The sequence below is a fragment of the Rhinolophus sinicus genome, linkage group LG07 (genome assembly GCF_036562045.2).
Source record: "Rhinolophus sinicus isolate RSC01 linkage group LG07, ASM3656204v1, whole genome shotgun sequence".
Classification (NCBI taxonomy): Eukaryota; Metazoa; Chordata; class Mammalia; order Chiroptera; family Rhinolophidae; genus Rhinolophus; species Rhinolophus sinicus.
Window position 1 is genome coordinate 116693731 of NC_133757.1, and position 19207 is coordinate 116712937.

Here is a 19207-nt window from a genome sequence, read left to right on the forward strand (position 1 = left end):
ATAGCTTCATTCACCATGCCTACACTTAGCTCTTTTTTTTAACTAACCAAAGTGACAGGTGAGATTCTAGCCTGGATATAAATAATCCTCTCCCTATAAGGGTCACAACTTTAGTAATAAAACAATATTAAATAAGAATTATGTACCAGGGACTGTAACAATTATGCTCAATATATTACTTTATTTAATATTTACATAAACTTTATAGGTGTATGCTTTTTAAAAAGAAGGATTGTGATTTATTGTTTGTGACATATTAAACATTAAAACATTGTTTTACGAACAATCCAGTTTTACAACAGGTATTTGAAAACTTGTCACTCCAAGTTTTTACTGATGTGGGTCAAATCATTTCTCATTGTCATGTTTTCCATAATGTCTCTGTGATGTCTGCTATAGTGCCTGGGCTCCAAATGCAAAGCCGAAGAATGCAATCAGTTGTATGTGTCTGTCCATTTGGTCCAGTGTGCTGGGAAACAGGGTGGGGTGTTTAAAGTCTTTCAGCACTTGAATTACTCTGAACAGAACTGTCAATAGATAATATTTGCTCCCTGGAGTTTCTTTGTACTATGTGTACCTTGTCAGAAGAGGTATACAGTGTTCTACAGTAATTCTTCCTAGCATTACTACACTGGCTAGTTGATCTAAAAACTGGTCTTGACCATCCTTTTTATATTCACTTATTTCATTTTCCTCATTAGAGGCCATACCGTTGGCAATCAGATTCCTTATGCCTTTTGGTGTAGCTAGGTGGCACTGAATATAAGAACTGAAAACTTGAACTGCATGTGGATAAAAGAAACAAAACAAAAATGACCTGTATGAAAATGTATGTCATATTGGATCAAAGTTAGCCAGGACTAGTCCAGCAATTTGTCAGAACCTTGTATATGTATATGTATACTATGCCATCTTTATCAAGACTTCTTCTAATGCAGCCCTTCAACCAAAACAAGTGAGGTGTGTGAGGCAGTTAACCAAGGAGAAGAAAAGTTCATTTGGAATGGCAGTTAAAATATCTCAAGGGAAAACAATTATCAGGTTGCTGATAATGCTGGAGGTTCCCACACGTTCAGAATCTTCTATTTCAATTCCAGTGATAACTTTTGGTAATCTCACAACTAAGTGTGTTAATAGTCGACCTGTGATCTTTCACAGGGGAAGACAGGCTCATGAAGAGAAGGCAACTGGCGAGGCACCGTAAAGGATCTTGTGCCCTATCTGAATCTCCTCTGATTTGTCCATGTACTGTTAGGAAAAGCTTCAGCACTCTGCTGCCCAGAGAAGTCTCCCACCAGGACTATGTTGGCTTTAACAGCACATTGTGTGAGGATTCAAACACAGCTATATAATGTCTACCCACCTTGGAAGGGAGAAAGTTTCAGTGGAAGAGTTGATTGGCGGGTGTAAAGTAATGCTGAACTACCAAACATCTGGGCATTGAGGTTTTCTCTCCTAATGAATTCCTACAGAACTTCAACGTTTAAGGAAAGTCTTCTGCCTGAAAAACTCTTTTCCAGTTACTGTGGAATTCCACACTCAGTGCAATGTTGCTAGTTTTACCTGAACTTGGGTATTCATTCTGCAGCACCGTTAGAATACAACAGGCCCCAGTTTGCACAGAGGATTGCCACTACTTATCAGCTAGCTGATTTCATGGAAAACCTTCGTAGTCAATTGATCTGACTATCCTTGTTTTACAACTACAGTTGTTTTACAATGATCCTGCTGAGGGAATCTGCTTCTGAACACATTGTGGAGGTTAGGCCTTTGTTAGATGTCGGTTAAAAGGAGTGTTTGTAGTGATGTGATGTTGCCTTTTCCCAAGAAAATCCACTCTGGGAAAACTGCTACCATTATGGCTGTGGCAGCTTCAAAGAAGATATAGTCTGCTTTACTCATTTCAGGTTTTTGTTGTTGTTGTTTGTTTGTTTTTGTTTTTATTCAGACTTTGCTCTCACAGCACAAAGAGTTGGTCTCTCTCAAAAGGCACCTCAGGCAGGTGGTAGATAATCACCAATTATACTTTTCACCAACTTTCCTCATCTGTCTTCAACTGTTAACTTCCAAATCATGACCTTCCAAAATATGCTTGCCAACTGCAAATGGTGATGTTTGAGTTCCTAAATGATACGACTATGTGCTCTGTATGCTGCCGTTGTTCATTGTTGACCACGGAAGTTGTGCTCCCAGAAATTTGGCAACGCTCCCCAGGTGAGCAATCACTTTAGAGCCCCAGTGCAGCAAGCAGCCTTGATGGGCTCCCTTTAATGACCTTCCACGCGCTGCTTTATGAGAACGGGGCCTCAGCTGCCAATCACTCGCCTGGGCGATCCGGAGCCTCAGGAGCTCGCAATCCTGTGACAGGCGCCCTCCATGCCCTGTGGCGGCCCACGCAGGCCTGGTGTGGCCACTAGGGTCTGGGCGGCCTGGGAGGAGACGACTGAGCGCCCGCGAGCAGGCTGCTTGCTGCCGAGTGTCAGCCGGTGTCTCTGGGCCTGCACCAGAAGAGGTCAGTGTGGTTGGCCAGGATGGCGGCCGTATGTACTATTTTAAATCAAATTTATTTCTAAGGAAATTGGAGGTTAGATAGATGAAATTGTGTGCTCTGGGGAGTTTGTGTTAGAACTTGAATTCAAACCAGAGATGTGCTTGACTCCAGCCCCTGGGTTCTCTTCTCTTTCTCAAATACACCCAGTGCACCTACAGACACTGTTTATCATATGATTGTGAAAACTGCCTTCAAATGCCTTTTTTAAATTTAGACGTGCTTTCAAATGTGTAAGTGTCTGATGTCACAGACTCGGGATATTTTAAAGATTAGCAAAAACTCAACACATAATCGTTATTTGGATGAATCACTTGCAATCCCGTCTTCTTACCAGTGAGGCGATTTGAGGCTATAAAAAATAAATACAATTATATTCCACATTTACACAGTACATTATGGAAGCCACATTTATAACCTACCTTTCTTGCTTCAACTGGCTGTATTCCAGTTAACTTTATTAATGAATAACAAAAAGATACCGCAAATACAGATAAATATAATAAGCAAAACACATTACTTAATTTCCTTAAAAAAAATGATTGTATACAATTAGTGTAAATTGGGGAGTGGTGACATATCTCTACTTTGACTTAGAAAAGTGGGTCACAGATAATGACAGGAGAGACAGGAAATAACATTTCTATGGCTCAGTGAGGTAACCTGACCTAGGCTACTTCTGGCTGGAGGCGACTACTCCAGGGCACCAACCAGATGAGGCAACGGGCTGCCCAAGCCCTACTTGACCACCAAAGGGCTGAGAAGGTCAGTATCTCAGGCACACCTATAACCAGGCTGATGTATATTCAGCATGCTTTCTGTATAGGCATACGATTTATTTAAATATTAAGATTCTCCTACTCCCTTAGCTAAATAACCAGTTCCCCAAATTGCATGAGTGAAACAGGTCTTTCCCTTCCAAAAATCTCTAGATTGTCCTATCATATAGCCATAAAAGATAAATCCTAGGCAGCAGGATGCCTCCAGGACTCCATTTCCTTGATGGTCATCTGCCTGTGACCCAACATTGTATGTCTTGACACATTGGTTAGATAGTGCAATCTTAGAAACTATTATTTTTTGGGGGAATATTTGATAGATTTCTTATTTATTCTGAATTCCTATTCTAATTAAGTTGTTAGCTACCATTGAATATCTATTAATATAGGAATACAGTTATAAAATGTGATGCATACAATTTTTAAATCAAATATTATATTAGAATTACTACACGTGCAATCAGTGGAGAAAAGTAAAATATGTTGTTTCAAACCACAGCTATAAAACTAGACAGATCTAGCTTTGAATATTGCTTCTAGGCTTTGAGGATGAAAGCCCTCTAAGATTCCTGTGCTTTATTTCTAAAAAAGGGGTAATAATCTTAAATGCCTCTTTCTTCACCCTCACCTGATGAATCCTATACCAAAGCATTACTGATACCTAACATTTTAAAATCTAAATAGAATCTTACTATCTTAGCATTTTCCCTTTATTTATTTATTTATTTTTTTTGGCATTTAAAATTGCTCTAAATGAAAGTATAATAATATAGGTGTCCTCTTGGAAAATTCAGCTGCTAGTACTGTTTATAGAACATTTCAGAAGAAATTTCATGATCTTTAAAAGATCAGGTTTCTCAGGATATGAGCTAGATGTGTTTAGCAGACCAAGTATTTCTCCTTCAAATTAAAATTTTTGTGCTAAATGAAAAGAGGGAGAAATTATGCATGTTAGGTTAGATGTGGATAGTCTTCTTTTGCAATCTGTTTTGTGGATACTTGTCATGGATGGTTGTTCTAAATAATGTTAGGGTAAAACTAGTGATATTATATCCAATGGGGAAAATTATAATTAGATCGAGTTTTACATTGTTACATTATGTAACTTATTTCTATAAAAACCAACACAAAATGTAATGCCAATATAATTTCAATTTTTCAGTATATTTGGAGGAAAAAAAACTAATTAATGTTCATGCAATGTCTCTTTTTATTTAAAAGTATATTATAACAGCACACACCATAAAAAAAAAAGGATATGAAGTTTTTGTTAGAGATGTTGTTGTTTTAAAGTTATATGGTCAAAAAATATCTGTGGTTTCCTAATAAAGTATAGTAAATATTTGGCATTTTCAGGGTATGAGCTGATAAAATTGTTTACACATTAGGAAAAAATGATTTAAATTGGAGAAGTATGTCTTTAAAGAATTAACACAAAAAGCCAAAAGAGTAGAGGTAACAAAATTAACAGTATAGATGAGAAAATATTAAATTTGTAAATAACTCATTAATGGAAATCAAATAATTGAAGAAAACTGTAAAATGGATATTTAAAATCATTTTTATATAGACTTAAGAAAAGTAAAGTTTAATGTAGTTTTAATGTCTACACTTGATTTAGGTTAAATAAAACCAAAATTAAAATTTTCTTTAAGTGTCAACATTTGGAACTTAAGGAAAAAATATCAACTGAAATGTCTTGAAGCATATTTCTAAGATACGTAGCAAATTAATGAATGAAGAGTAATTAAAGATTCTGATTACTGTTTTATAACAATTTTGTAACAAGTCTTTTTTTATTATTTATTTATTTATTTATTTATTTATTTATTTATTTATTTTTATTGGGGGAATGGGAACAGGACTTTGTTGGGTAACAGTGTGTACTTTCAGGACTTTTTTCCAAGTCAATTTGTTGTCCTTTCAATCTTAGTTGTGGAGGGTGCCGTTCAGCTTCAAGTAGTTGTCCTTTCAGTCTCAGTTGTGGAGGGTGCAGCTCAGCTCCAGGTCCAGTTGCCGTTTTCTAGTTGCAGGTGGCACAGCCCACCATCCCTTGCGGGAGTCGAACCAGCATCCTTCGGAGTTAGGAGCATGGAGCTCTAACCCCCTGAGCCACTGGGCCAGCCCTGTAACAAGTCTTTTTAAAATTTCTCTTATATTCTTAACATTTTAGAACTTTACTAATATTAAATGTTCTGATTCTAAAAATAAAACTGTTTTGTGTAGATAAATGTATGTTTTACATACATACTTAACCAAAATTACATTTTATGTGAAATAAAGTATTTAGACAAATACATTTTACTCTAAAGAGACAATTTAAAAAACTAACTGGAATGAAACATGTCAGTTGTCTCATGTATACTTTTTCAATATTTTAAAGACTGTGCAGCTAAAATAACATTTGGGAAGTATGTATATTTAAATAAGAGAATATTATATATTAAGGGCCATCACCTAAACTCCAATGATATGCAGATGTTTCACTTATTTCCTTCTAATTAGCAGTCTCTGTGTGTAATTTGTGGAAATTTTTTTTTTTATATTCAGTTGTGATCATCCTACATATACAATTATGTATCTTTTTTCTGTGAACAAATATTTCTCTTTACATCAGCTAAAATTTCTAATTGATATTTCTAATTACAAATTTATATTTCTTCCAAATGTCATAGTGAAATTCTGCATGCATATATTGACGTGTTAGAATTATTTTATAGTTAGAAGAAGTTGTCTATTTCTGAATAGTGCTGACTTACTGAAAGAAATGTGTATATTATGTATCATATTTGCAATTTTTAATATTTAGTAACATACTTATTAGTAATCGCTTATACTTTGAGGTTAGGGAAAGGGAGACCCTGAGATAGTACCCTGAGAGTGTGATAAACCTATTCACATAACTCCTTTCTGCCTTCAGCGTCTGTTAGGGACTCTTTTATATACACTACACCACGTAATAGTGGGGGTACTTCCAGTCATGACCAAATTTATGGTTAGGCAGATGAACAAGCACTGAGAACATAATGCAAGCTTATAGCCCTTGGTCGGTGCTCTAAGTCCACATATTCAGTTTTCTCTAAGAGATAAGTCTACTGTTTTTAAATTAGAATATTCAGTGTTAAAGAGACGTTTTTAAAAACTCCATATCTCAGGAGAACCTGCTGTGATACTCTTATCAGTGTGTTCCACATGACATTGATCTGCTGTCCACACTTGCAGCAGCATTGAATCTGTTAGATCCTGAACAGTGATAAAGCTGCTGACATCAATCTTGACCAGCTCAATTGCTTTCTCTTTCTCTGAACTCCAGTACACAGTGAAAAATTATCAAATAGCAGAGTAAAAGTAGGACAGCTCTTTTGGATGGGGGAGAGGGGAAGCGGGGAGGTTAAGGACCAGCAAGCACATCCTTCACTTTGGAGGGAAAATCCAGGCATGCTGTGATCAGCAGCATTCTCGCATGTTGTGTATTTGCCCTCTATAATCCCCATTAGTGTGGGTGGAACTTGTGAATATGAAATACCACTACTATTTTTTGGCCCAAGGGTGGGCCTACCTAATGAGAGCTATTGAAAAGTAGAGTTTTTCCCAGCTGAATGCAGAGAAAGAAGTCTGAGGCATACTCATCTGCAGGCCTGAAGGAAAGCAGTGGACAGTTTGTGAACTGCCACTTGGGCCACGTGGCAAAGAAGTACAGGTTGGTCTCTCTGATCTAATAAATACAACAGTCTGACATCTAGAAAGAAAAGAGGGATATCAATCAATCATACAGCTGCAGGGAGATGACTTCTGAAAACCAGTGAGCTCACAAAAGAACCCTAAGTTTCCAATGAGAATCACAGCATCGTCCGGCCACCTTCATTTCAGCCTGGTGAAATCCTGAGCAGACATTCCAGAAAAGCCATGCCTAGACTCCTGACCCATGGGAACTGTCAGATTATAAATTTGTGTTTTAAGCTTCTAGGTCTGTAGCAGAGAAGCTTTCTGTTGTCACATAGCAACAGAAAACTAGTACGTGCTCTGGACCACTGAGAGTACTGACATTTTCAAGAAATATATTTTCCTTTTTCTCTCACGTGTTTTCCTGTGTGTTTTTATTATGGCATAAAGGGAATTTGCTAATCCTACCCTCACTATTAGTTATTCCTAGGGATAATATTAACTCTTTCATTGGGTTTATGCAGAAAATGAACAGAGTATGTTAACATATATAAATGATAAATGATAGTTGGCGTTGCTGTTAATGTTGTTATAGCATTATGACACAGAACTAACTAGAGTGCTGATATATCCCAGAGGCAGAGTATCCCAGAGGCAGTTCCTTCCAGGTGAAAGCAAGAGACTCTGTTTTAATTTGTGTTCCATTGAAATTCCTAGATCAATAAAAGCATACTAATTGCCAAGACATATATTTGCATGCTCTAATAAGCAGAATACATTTGCATAGTAGGCACAGTTGGGCCTACTAAATAACTTTACAGTAATTGATTATTAAAGATTTATTAGTCTTTTACAGTAATCAGAGTAGTCAAGAGAGTAAGGATATGCTGTGAATTATAGGGCTGGCATCTTTCAAGTGTTTGATGTTTACACAAATTTTCAACTCCTTCAGGAATGGAAAATAGCAAACATTTTTGTTTTTGTTATTATGAGTATTAGTGTGTCTGTCCTATCATAAGTTGATTAGACTTCAAAAGTCAAGTAGCCCAAGTGAGAGTGCTGTTATGTACCAAATATCCCATTCCACTCACATATTCAGAAGTTGATAAAAATATAACATTGGATTCACAAACTCACTGAAATTCATGTCAAGAAAATTTTGTTAAAATTTAAATTATCACCTTACTCCTCACAATGCCCATTGTGTACAGTGAACTTCATTTAAATTCTGGTTCCCGAGAAATTTGTATTAGCTTGAATCTTACACCCATTATCCTTTTAAAGTTTTCTTTTTATGATTATATGGGCTAAAGAGTTCCAGTTTTTTGGAAAAGGATACAAGGAAGACTATAAGGAAGGCTGATAATATACATGCATGTTTTCTTAAGGGTTTTTTTTTCCTTGTTTTTCATTTGTCTCAATGTTTTCTGGACTTCTGTTTGGCAGATTTTCACTTATGCATTGTTAGAGTCTAAACATATTGTGACAGTGACTATTATGAGTATTCAAATTAGGGTTTCTGATATTTAGCAAAAATGTGAAGGAGGTAAAGGGAGTAAGCCAAATAGATAACTGTGGATAGCATAGTCTGGACTGAGGAGATAGCTTGTGCAAAGGCCCTGAGGTATGTTCCAAGGAACAGCAACAAACCACAATGGCGTTAGTGGATGAAAAAGCAGAATACTGGTAAGAGATGAGGTCAGCTATAACAAGGGCCCAGGTTACACAGAGCCTTGTAATACTTTTTACAGCTTTTTACTTTTATTCTGAGTAATAGGAAAAGCCAAACAACAAGTTTTGAAGATAGGTTCAACATAGTTTAAATCAGAGACTATTAATTGGCTATTTCTTGCATTGGAAACTTGTTGAGCATCCAATATTTAAGTTATTTGTAAAGCACCTCATTAAAAGTATGTTAAAATAATAATTAGGTCAATATTAATAAGCTAAAATAGAGCCATTACTTGAAACTTCATGTAATTCTAAATTACTATAATGCATGTTTTGTAATATGCCTCTATTTCTTGAATTGGGTTTATTATTTTTATGGGAGAAAACTGGTGTACAAATTCTTAAATCAAATGTGGTTTATATTGTATATTTTAGAATTTTGAGTAAACTTATTACTATATTGACTTACATATACTAAGAGAAGAGCAAACGTCTAAGATACTATGTTTAAAATATTTCTTGTGAAATACTAAGTGATTATAGCAGGCCTTAATTTTACAAGATATGGGTGAGTATACTTCTTCAAGTTGTCATTATTGCTAACCACTAATGTGAACAAATTCAAGAGATATTGTCCCACTAGAAGTATGTTTGTGTGCTATTTAAATATGTTCATATGTTTGTATAGTGTCTGTAAAAATAAAGTATTAAAAATATGAAAATATCTTAAGAACAAAGTACATGCATAGAGATGAAAACTGCTCATTAAAATAGAAAGAATTCAGTTACTACATAATCATAAGAATTCAAAGAGAACGGCAAGTGATTAAACCATCTCCATGTACAGTCCGTAAGTATCTGGTATAGGGCAAGAAAAGTGTATGTCAGTTAAGAGAAATATTTAGGTTTAATTATTTTTTCTTTATTATTAAATGTATTGGGGTGGCATTGGTTTGTAAAATTATATAGGTTTCAAGTGTGCAATTCTATAATACATCATCTATATATTGCACTGTGTATTTGCTCCCAAAGTCAGTTCTTCTATCACCATATATTTGACTCCCTTTACCCTTTTCTACCACCCACCTGCCCCCCCCCTTACCCTCTGGTAACCACTAAACTGTTGTCTGTGTCTATGAGTTTTTGTTTATTTGTTTGTCTTTTCCGTTTGTTGCTTTCAGTTTTATATCCCACATACGAGAGCAGTCATGTGGTTCTTAACTTTTTACGACTTTTTTTGCTTAGCATGATAGTCTGAAGATCCATCCATGTTGTCTCAAATGGCACTGTTTCATCTTGTGGTCGAGTAACATTCCTTTGCATGTATGTGCCGTCTTCTTTATCCAATCATCTACTGAAGGACACTTGTGTTTCCATGTCTTGGCCACAGTGAATAATGATGCAATATATTTACGGATAAATGTTTTCTGATTCTTTTTGGAGAGATACCCAGAAGAGAGATTGCTGGGTCTTATGGTAATTCTATTCTTAATTTTTTTCAGAACCTCCACGCTGTTTTCATAGTCACTGTACCAACTTGCATCCCCACTAACAGTGTATGAAGAATCCTTTTTCTCCACAGCTGCTCCAACACTTGCTATTACCTGTCTTGTCAACGATAACCTTCCTAACAGGTGTGAGGTGGTATTTTATTGTGGTTTTGATTTGTATTTCCCTAATAGTTAGTAAAGTTGAGCATCTTTTCATATATCTGTTGGCTGTTTAAATGTCTTCCTGGGAGAAATGTCTGTTCAGGTCCTCTGCCCATTTTTTTAAACTGGGTTCTTTCTTTTTTTGCTGTTGAGTTGTACACATTCTTTATACAGAGAGGGGGATGCCAAAAAAAAATGTATACACACTTTAAGAAAGGAATAAACTATTAAAATTGTAATACTCAATATATACCAATAACAAAAAATGAATACAAGTCATGTTTGACTTCTGCAATTACAAGAGGTGCTCAGAGTGGTTACCATCAGTGTAGTTTTAATACTTTTTTTTTTCTTTCTTAAAATGTGTATACATTTTTGGGGGACACCCTCTGTGTATTTTGGATATTAACCCCTTATCGGAGATGTTCTTTGCAACTATCTTCTCCCATTCGGTTGGTTGCTTCTTTGTTTTGTTGGTTTCTTTTGCTGTATAGAAGCTTTTTAGCTTCTTTGTAATTTGATACAGTACCATGTATTTATTTTTGCTGTTACTTCCCTTGACTTTGAAATCAAATTCATAAAATCCTGTCTGAACCCAAGGTCCATAAGCTTAGTACCTAAGCTTTCTTCTATGTAATGTATTATTTCCTGTCTTATATTTAGGTCTTTGACCCATTTTGAGTTAATTTTGGTATATGGTGACAGACAGCAGTCTAATTTCACTCTTTTGCACATGGCTTTCTAATTTTCCCAGTACCATTTATTGAAGAGGCTTTATTTTCTCCATTGTATGTTCTTGGTTCCTTTGTCGAAAATGATCTGCCCATACATGTGGATTTATGTCTGGATTTTCAATTCTATTCCTTTGGCCTGTGTGTCTGTGTTTTTGTTTGTTTGTTTGTTTTTTGTTGTTGTTTTTGGTGTGTGTTTTTTTTCCCCAACACCATGCTGTTTTGATTATTGCTGCTTTGTATCATAAATTAAAGTAAGAGAATGTGACCCTCTGGCCTTGTCCGCCCCCCCCTCAGGATTGCTTGATTACAGTTGTAACTAAATTATATTTAATATTATTTAATTGGTTTTAATGTTTACTATCATTTTATTCAAAAACAATCATAATTTTGATACCCTTATGGGACCCTATACTAGTTATCTATTGATGAGTAGCAAATTATTCCAAAATTTAATAGCTTAAAAAGCAACTTTTATTATCTCACACTGTGTGTCGACAAGGAATCGATGTAGCTGAGCAGGCTACATCTTGCTTGAGATCTGTCATGATGTTGTAGTCACACCGTCGGCCAGGGCTTCCACCATTGGAGAATTGACAATAGCTAAATAATTCTTTTCCAAAGTCATTCACACAGTTGTTGTGAGGTGTCTGTTCCTTGCAGGCTTTTGGGACAAGAAACTCAGTTCCTCTTTATGCTACCTGGGTCTCTCTATTGCCAGGTTCTCCTCACAAAATGACAGCTGGTTTCCCCTAGCATGAACTACCCAAGAGAGATTTAAAGAACTCCTAAAACAGAAGACACAGGCTCTCTTATGGTGTAGCATTATATGGGCCATCTTCTTTTCCTTAGAAGTGTATCAGTAAGTCCTGTGGACACACAACAGGAGGAAATTACATAAAGACCTGAATACCAGTAAGCAAGGCGCATTGGGAGAGTGAACCTTCTTAGAGACTGACAACTGCAGACTCTCATTGGTCTCTCAACCTCTAGGATTTCAACCTTTTTTGTAAAGCTTAGAAAAATTATATATCTATCTTGGCCTTAAATATCTGAATGTGTAAGTTAGTGGCCTTCCAACACTAAGAGAAATTTAACTGTAAAATTTTGAGAGACATCTGTTTCCCAAGAAAAGTCTTAAGAGTAGTCTCTGTAATATTTCTCTGCACTCTGGGAGAGATTCTGAAACTTATACTCTTAGCACTGTGTCAGTTCTAATTGTTATTGTTTCAATATAGTTTTAATTTTTGCTAATCTACCATTTCCTGTAATCCTTATGGCCTATTGGCCTACTATGTTTTACCATTTGAAGTGACAAAACCTCTTCTTAATCGCTTTCTAAACATAAAGTCATATTCTGTTATATAGAGTGAAGTGTGTATAAATCCTTTAATTTAACTCATTTTTGGCCTTCCAGTCTTATATTTAGTGACTTTCTCGATTTTGACATTAGGTGCACGGCCAGGATAGTTTGCACTGATATGTTTCGACATAAGTATTTTTTCCTGTTGTTTATCAGTAATTATTAGTATTAATCAGTGCTATTTCAGAAAGTATTTTTAACATGAACTGTACTCTTTGTAAAAATTATTTCCTCCACTATAAAAGGAAAGGAAAATCAGTGTTTTGTGTATATTTGTGCTTGTGTGCTATGGAAAGAAATTCTGAATTCATTCTTTCTCCTCCCTTAAATTTCTATAGTAATATGATTTAACTATTCCCTTTTAATTTGTTAAAGTATCAATATTATATGTTTAGCCCCTAATCAGTTATTAGTCTCTAAGTATTTTAATCAGTAGTAACATCAGGTTGACTTTAATAAGTGCATAAAAAACTATTTTGCATAAAAAAATCTCTTATGAAATGAAGTCAAAGGATGTTACTGAAAAGAAAGCTGTATATTTGTCTGTACTTTAATTTGTGCTGGTGTTTCTCTCTTTGCCACTAGTGTCAAAACATTGTAGTGACATCCCTGACATACCAATTGTCCCCGAGGTCAACTGTACAGGAGACTGATCTCACATCAGGGGAAGCCAACGCAGAAAGGTTTAAGATACATATCTAAGAATAACATCATTTATTTTTGTACTGTTGGAAGATATGTACGTAAGCATACGCATGTTATTATTTGAACAATATGCCTTGTCATTATGTTTAGTTTGTTTCATTAAATCAGCTACTGACATATGTGAACAATGAGGTTTCAGAATGCTATTGCATTTTGAGTGCTTTTTATAGAGAGAATCAAGGCATTCTGGCTTGTTACCTGGTCAGAGAATCACCAGACATAAGTATATTGTCAGGAGAAACAGCTGAAGTAGGGAAACCACATATGCTCCCATTAACCTCTAAGAGGAGAAATAAACCTAACTCTGAAAAACGTGATACAATTGCCAAGATAATGCTATATCAGCAAAAGTTGATGAAACTGAAGTTGCAGTTGTTTTTTGTTTGGTAACTGGAAATATGTAGGTATGGTATGAAAACCTAAGCAATCACATCAAAGTATTTTGTCACTCCAAAATTTTTACTCATGCTATACTTAGATCTGTGGGATAAAAACAGATCTTCCCAAAGTTTTCTTGTGGCAAATAAATAGAAAATAAGTGTGTGTTTTGTTGTTGTTATTGTTTTGTTGTTGTTTGTTTGTTTTGTTTGTCTTTTTCTTTTTTTTGTTCCTTTGTTTGTTTTGTTTTTGGTAAAATATAGCACACTCAAACATATTATTTTTAGTAGTGTAGTGCAGTGTTGCACCAAATCATATTTTTCTTCAGTTCATGCCTACGTATAATTGTTTAGTGATTAAAGTGAAAGAAAAATGAATGCTCTTTGATGAATTATCTACTCTGTGTCAGATGCTAGGGCAGGTGCCATTTTTCTGATAACATCTTCATGGAAACTTTATATTATTGCTATCTTACCCATTTTCCAAAGAAGGAAATTGAGGATCAAGAGAATATGCAAGCTGACAAGGATGAAATATGTAATAAGTGACTGGGTTGATATTTAAATCTCCATTGAGATTGAATGGAGATTATGGAGATTATGAACTATTTCTATAAGTAGAATTTATGACCACTTCTGGAAAGGTAGTCAAATAGCTGTATGGACTACTTCTCTAAACTTCTTATCAAACGTGCTTATACCTATCATAGAATTTCCAACATTGCATTGAAAAATCTGTTCTGTATTTTTCTGTGTTTTATAAGTGTTAGGAAAAGCCTCTTGCCCAACATATCATAATTATTTAGTACATAACTTATTTCCCCCAAAATAAGACCAAGTCTTATATTGATTTTTGCTCCAAAAGACACATTAGGGCTTATTTTCAGGGTATGTTTTATTTTTTTCATGTACAACAATCTACATTTATTCATTTATTCATGTACAAAAATCTACATTTATTCAAATACAGTCATGTCATCTTCTTCTGGAACATCGTCGTAGCTCTCCAAATCCCAGCTTGAATTTCTTGCAACTCCATTTCCTGTAGAATATTTGGCCCCAACCTCTCATGTCCTGCAATAGAGCTCTCAAGTGAGCACTTCTTGTCCGTGTAGCGTCCTCGTAGTGCATTGGCAACACAGCTGTCAGTGATTTTATCCCATGAATTCTTCACCCAAGTCACGATCTCTTGCAGGCTAGGCTTCACAAAGTTTCCATGTTCATTTCTCTCTATTCTATTTTCAGTGTAGTCATTGATTTCCATGTGCATATGGTCCTTGAATGGCTTGTTTATTACAAGATCAAGAGTCTGGAGATAGGCAGTCATTCCTGCGGGAATCATTATTTGATCTGTTCTTCTCTCTGCAAGGAAGTTCTTCATGTCTTTAGCACAGTGAGTGCTGGCTGAATCCCAGACCAGCAGACCTCTTTGGCCACCTTGCAAAACAAGTGGCCGCATTAAATCGACCCACTTCCTTATAACTGCTTGTGTGCACCGGGCGTTTTCAGTTTTAAGAACATAAATGCCTGAAACACGTTCAACCTTATCTTTCTTGCCCTTAGTGATGATTAGAGGTGGGGCTTTCTTTCCATCCAGACAAATTGCCAAAGTATAGGTAACACGTGCACTTTCATAACCAGTGGAGGGAATGTAGATTGATCAATTGTTATTTGAGATCCTTGGCCCATAAACACTGCAGTTTCATCCATAGCAATCATGTTGGAGAGTTGGTATTTAGAAAAGTCGATGCCATCAACAAAGGACTCAGATGCAAGTGCACGTTTAATAATTTAATATCTTCCAGCTTGAACAGTGTTGTCCATCTTAGAGACAGTTCATATCACTGAAGGAAGCCATCCAGTCAGTGTGTGATGCTTTGAATTCTTCTGGGGATATTTCTAACTGTGGTGCCATTGCAAGGGCAAATGCTTGAATATCAGCCCTGTGCACAACCAAAGCCTTTGCTCTCATGTCAGCAATCCATTCACAGATGATGTCTTCCAGCTCAGGAAATAATGGTTGCCAACCTGATCCACACTTGCGCTTCTTAGCATTTCCCTCATCCACCTGTTGACTGAGGTTATCATACTCTGCTCGCCATTTTTGGACCATTTGGAAATCCAATTTCTTCTCTTTGCAAAAAGCCATAAGATTCTTGCCCCAGGAGTCCTCCATGATTCCTTGCTTGTACTCGATGGAATAGCTCTTTCTTTTTGCACTCGTCTGGAGGTCACAATATTATTCCCTTCAAATCTACCATTAAATCAAATGTTAATTGAAGACTTACAAGACAGGAGTGGCAACAAAAATGATGACAGTTAAGAATGATGGTCCACACAAAAGCAACAAAAAATTGCAAACACCAAAATTCAGAAAATGTTTCTTTATTTCACATGAGTGCATTAAGTATGTCTGTTAGAACACACGACATATTGAATTATGAAGATTCATATTAGATACAACCTTCTCTGTTCATTATCAAGTGCACACGTTATTCATGCATTGTGTTTGTACTCCAATTGGTCATTTGGAAATAAGTCTTGAGTTCATCTGTTTACATAGGCATTTACCTCTTGTCCAAAGGCACATGTTTGGGTATTTACAAATACATAATTATAATTTATATTATTTTAAGTATTAATGTCAATAATATTATTTATTTATATATACATATTAATATTAATATTTTATAATTCATTACATCTGTCATGTGTTGCAATGGACATACTATGTGTCTGTCTGGCTGACAGTCTTAACTGGGGCTTATTTTTGGGGTAGGGCTTATATTACGAGCACCCTGAAAAATCATGCTAGGGCTTATTTTCCAGTTAGGTCTTATTTTCGGGGAACTACACTAGTAACTTTGCTGGTATAAAGTATGAACATTGCAGTAAGTCACAGAGGCCAAGGGAGTTTACAAAGTGGCTTGGGAAATATGCCAAAGGGGTAGCTGGGAAAGGACTTAATAAGTTCATCAGATTGGTGATAATAAGAGTGACCTCATACATACACATATACAGTGCTATATAATCAGTATCAGCCACTTACCTCAGTGGTCATGTGACTTTGGAATGACAGCAAAAATTAAAACTATAGTAAACGCGCTATGTATTTTACGTTGTCTATGATTACAATATTTATAAATCGTTTCAGTTTCCATAGCTTCCTTTTTCTAAATATTGATTCTAAAATTTCAAAATTATTTGTTTTACGTATAAATAGCATATCCATTTATTGTAATGCCCAATAGCCACGCCATATATTTGCTTTCTATTTAGGCCATAACATGGCAGTATTACTTTTTTTCCTCCTGTAGAATTCCAATTGAGTTTCCTTTTTTTGTTTTTGAGAAAACAAACTTATGCGTTCTTCACCATGCTATGAAGTTCTTCCAGAATGTGACTTTAGTGCATCTAGTCAGTGCAATTTAGTTTATTGTATATTTTTAAAAATGAATTCTCACTCCATCATATTTCTGTTATAATTTAGATTGATTATGTTAAGAATTATTTCAAAGCTGTCGTCCTGGGATTTCTTTTCATTGTATTCCTTATTCAAATCTTCTGTTTTCTGTAAACCCCATTTTCTGCTTTCCAGGTGTATGTCTTTTTGAAAGGTGTGCTTTAGAACTCAATTACTTGAGCCTTACATGTCTGAAGATATCTTGATTTTTGCTCACATATTTGATTGCGATTTTAGCTGCATATTGACTTTTAAGTTCAAGATAATTTTCTTTTAGATCTTTAGTTCATTGTTTTCCTAACATTTGGTTTATCTGATAACAGGTCTGATTCCACTCTGATTCTTATTCCTTTTGTGTGTGTATATATGTGTGGATGTAGATATAGATATACATATAGATATAGACACATAGATAGAGATAGAGAGATATAGATATATAGATTTCTCATCTTTGAGAGATGTCAGGGTTTTCTTGTGGATTTTTTCTGAAATTTCAACAGTATGTAGAAAATATTGGTCTTAATTAATCCTTCTTGATGCTAGTCTTTCTAAAGATTGAAGTATTTCTATAACAGAAAATACTATTTTATTGTTTGATGACTTTTCTAACTTACACTTTCTATCTTCTCTCTTTCTGTAAATCCTTTTAACTACTCATATTTTAGATATAGTTTTGTTTTTATTCTTTTTTTTTCTGCTGTGCATTTACTTTTTGCTAAGCATTCTTGGAGTCATACTTAATTTCTCAGGCTTTCTTTGGCTATTTTTATTACTATATATCATTTTTAAATTGTTACATATTTATGAAACTTATGACTTATTATTCAACAGATAGCTGAGAATCAAAATGATTTTTTTAAATTAAACTTTATTGGGGTGACAAGTGTTAGTAAAGTTTCATAGGTTTCAAGTGCACAATTCTGTATTACATCATCTATATATCATGTTGTGTGTTCTCCACCCAGAGTCAGTTCTCTTCCATCACCATATATTTGATCCCTTTTACCCTCCTCTACCACCCCCTTTCCCCCTAACCTCTGGTAATTAGTAAACTATTGTCTGTATCTGTGAGTTTTTGTTTCTTCATTTTTTTTTGTCTTGTTCCTTTGTGTTTTTTTTTCAGTTTGATATACCTCATATCAGTGAAATCATATGGTTCTCAACTTTTTCTGCCTGACTTATTTCATTGAGAATTATAATCTCATGGATCTTGAGATCTTGAGATCAAAATGAATTCTTGAAATATCTCTTTGAAAGAATGCAGTTTTGTTTTTCCCCCCTTTGGTTATACTTACAAAAGTGTTTACAAATTTTAGGCTAGATTTCACAAGTGATCAACGCTATAATCTATTTTTAAATGTTCAATATTTCAGAAATAACTCATATATTAACATTTTCATACCACACTACAAAGAATATTTATATGTGAGATTTGCCAATGAAAAAGTGATCTTATGGGTAAAAGTTCTTTTTTAAAAATTAAACGTATTGGGGTGATATTGGTTAGTAAAATTATATTGCTTTCAAGTGTACATTTCTATAATACATCATCTGTATGAATATATTGCATTGTATGTTCACCACTCAGAGTCGGTTCTCCTTCCATCACCATATATTTGACCATGTTCCCTCCTCTACTATCCCCCTCCCCCCTTACCCTCTGGTAATCACTAAACTGTTGCCTGTGTCTGTGAATTTTTGTTTCTTTGTCTTGTTTCTTTGTTGCTTTCAGTTTTATATACCACATGTAAGTGAAATCATATGATTCTTGACTTTCCCTGTCTGGCTTATTTTGCTTAGCATAATAATGTCAAGATCCATCCAGGTTGTTTCAAGTGGCAGTATTTCATCTTTTTTAACAGCCGTACAGTAGTATTCCATTGTGTGAATGTACCACATCTTCTTTATCCAATTATCTTTGGAAGGACACTTTGGTTGTTTCCATGTCTCGACCACCACAAATAATGCTGCAGTGAACATCGAGGTACATATATCTTTACAGAGAAATGTTTTCATATTTTTTGGGTAGCTACCCAGGAGAGGGATTGCTGGGTCATATGGTAGTTATATTCTTGTTTTAAGAACCTCCATACTGTTTCCTATAGTGGCTGTACCAATTACATTCCCACCAACCATGTATGAGGGTTCCTTTTTCTCCACAACCTCTCCAGTACTTGTTATTGTTGTTGATAATAGCCATTCTAACACATGTGGGGTGATATCTCATTGTGGTTTTGATTTACAATACCCTAATA

The 19207-nt window shown here is 35.2% G+C and overlaps 1 pseudogene; it reads right to left on the reverse strand.

Annotated features, from left to right (window-relative positions):
* Positions 1-317: 317 nt before the first annotated feature.
* On the reverse strand, positions 318-16550 carry LOC109437353 (exportin-4; annotated as a pseudogene).
* Between the last annotated feature and the right edge of the window lie 2657 nt (positions 16551-19207).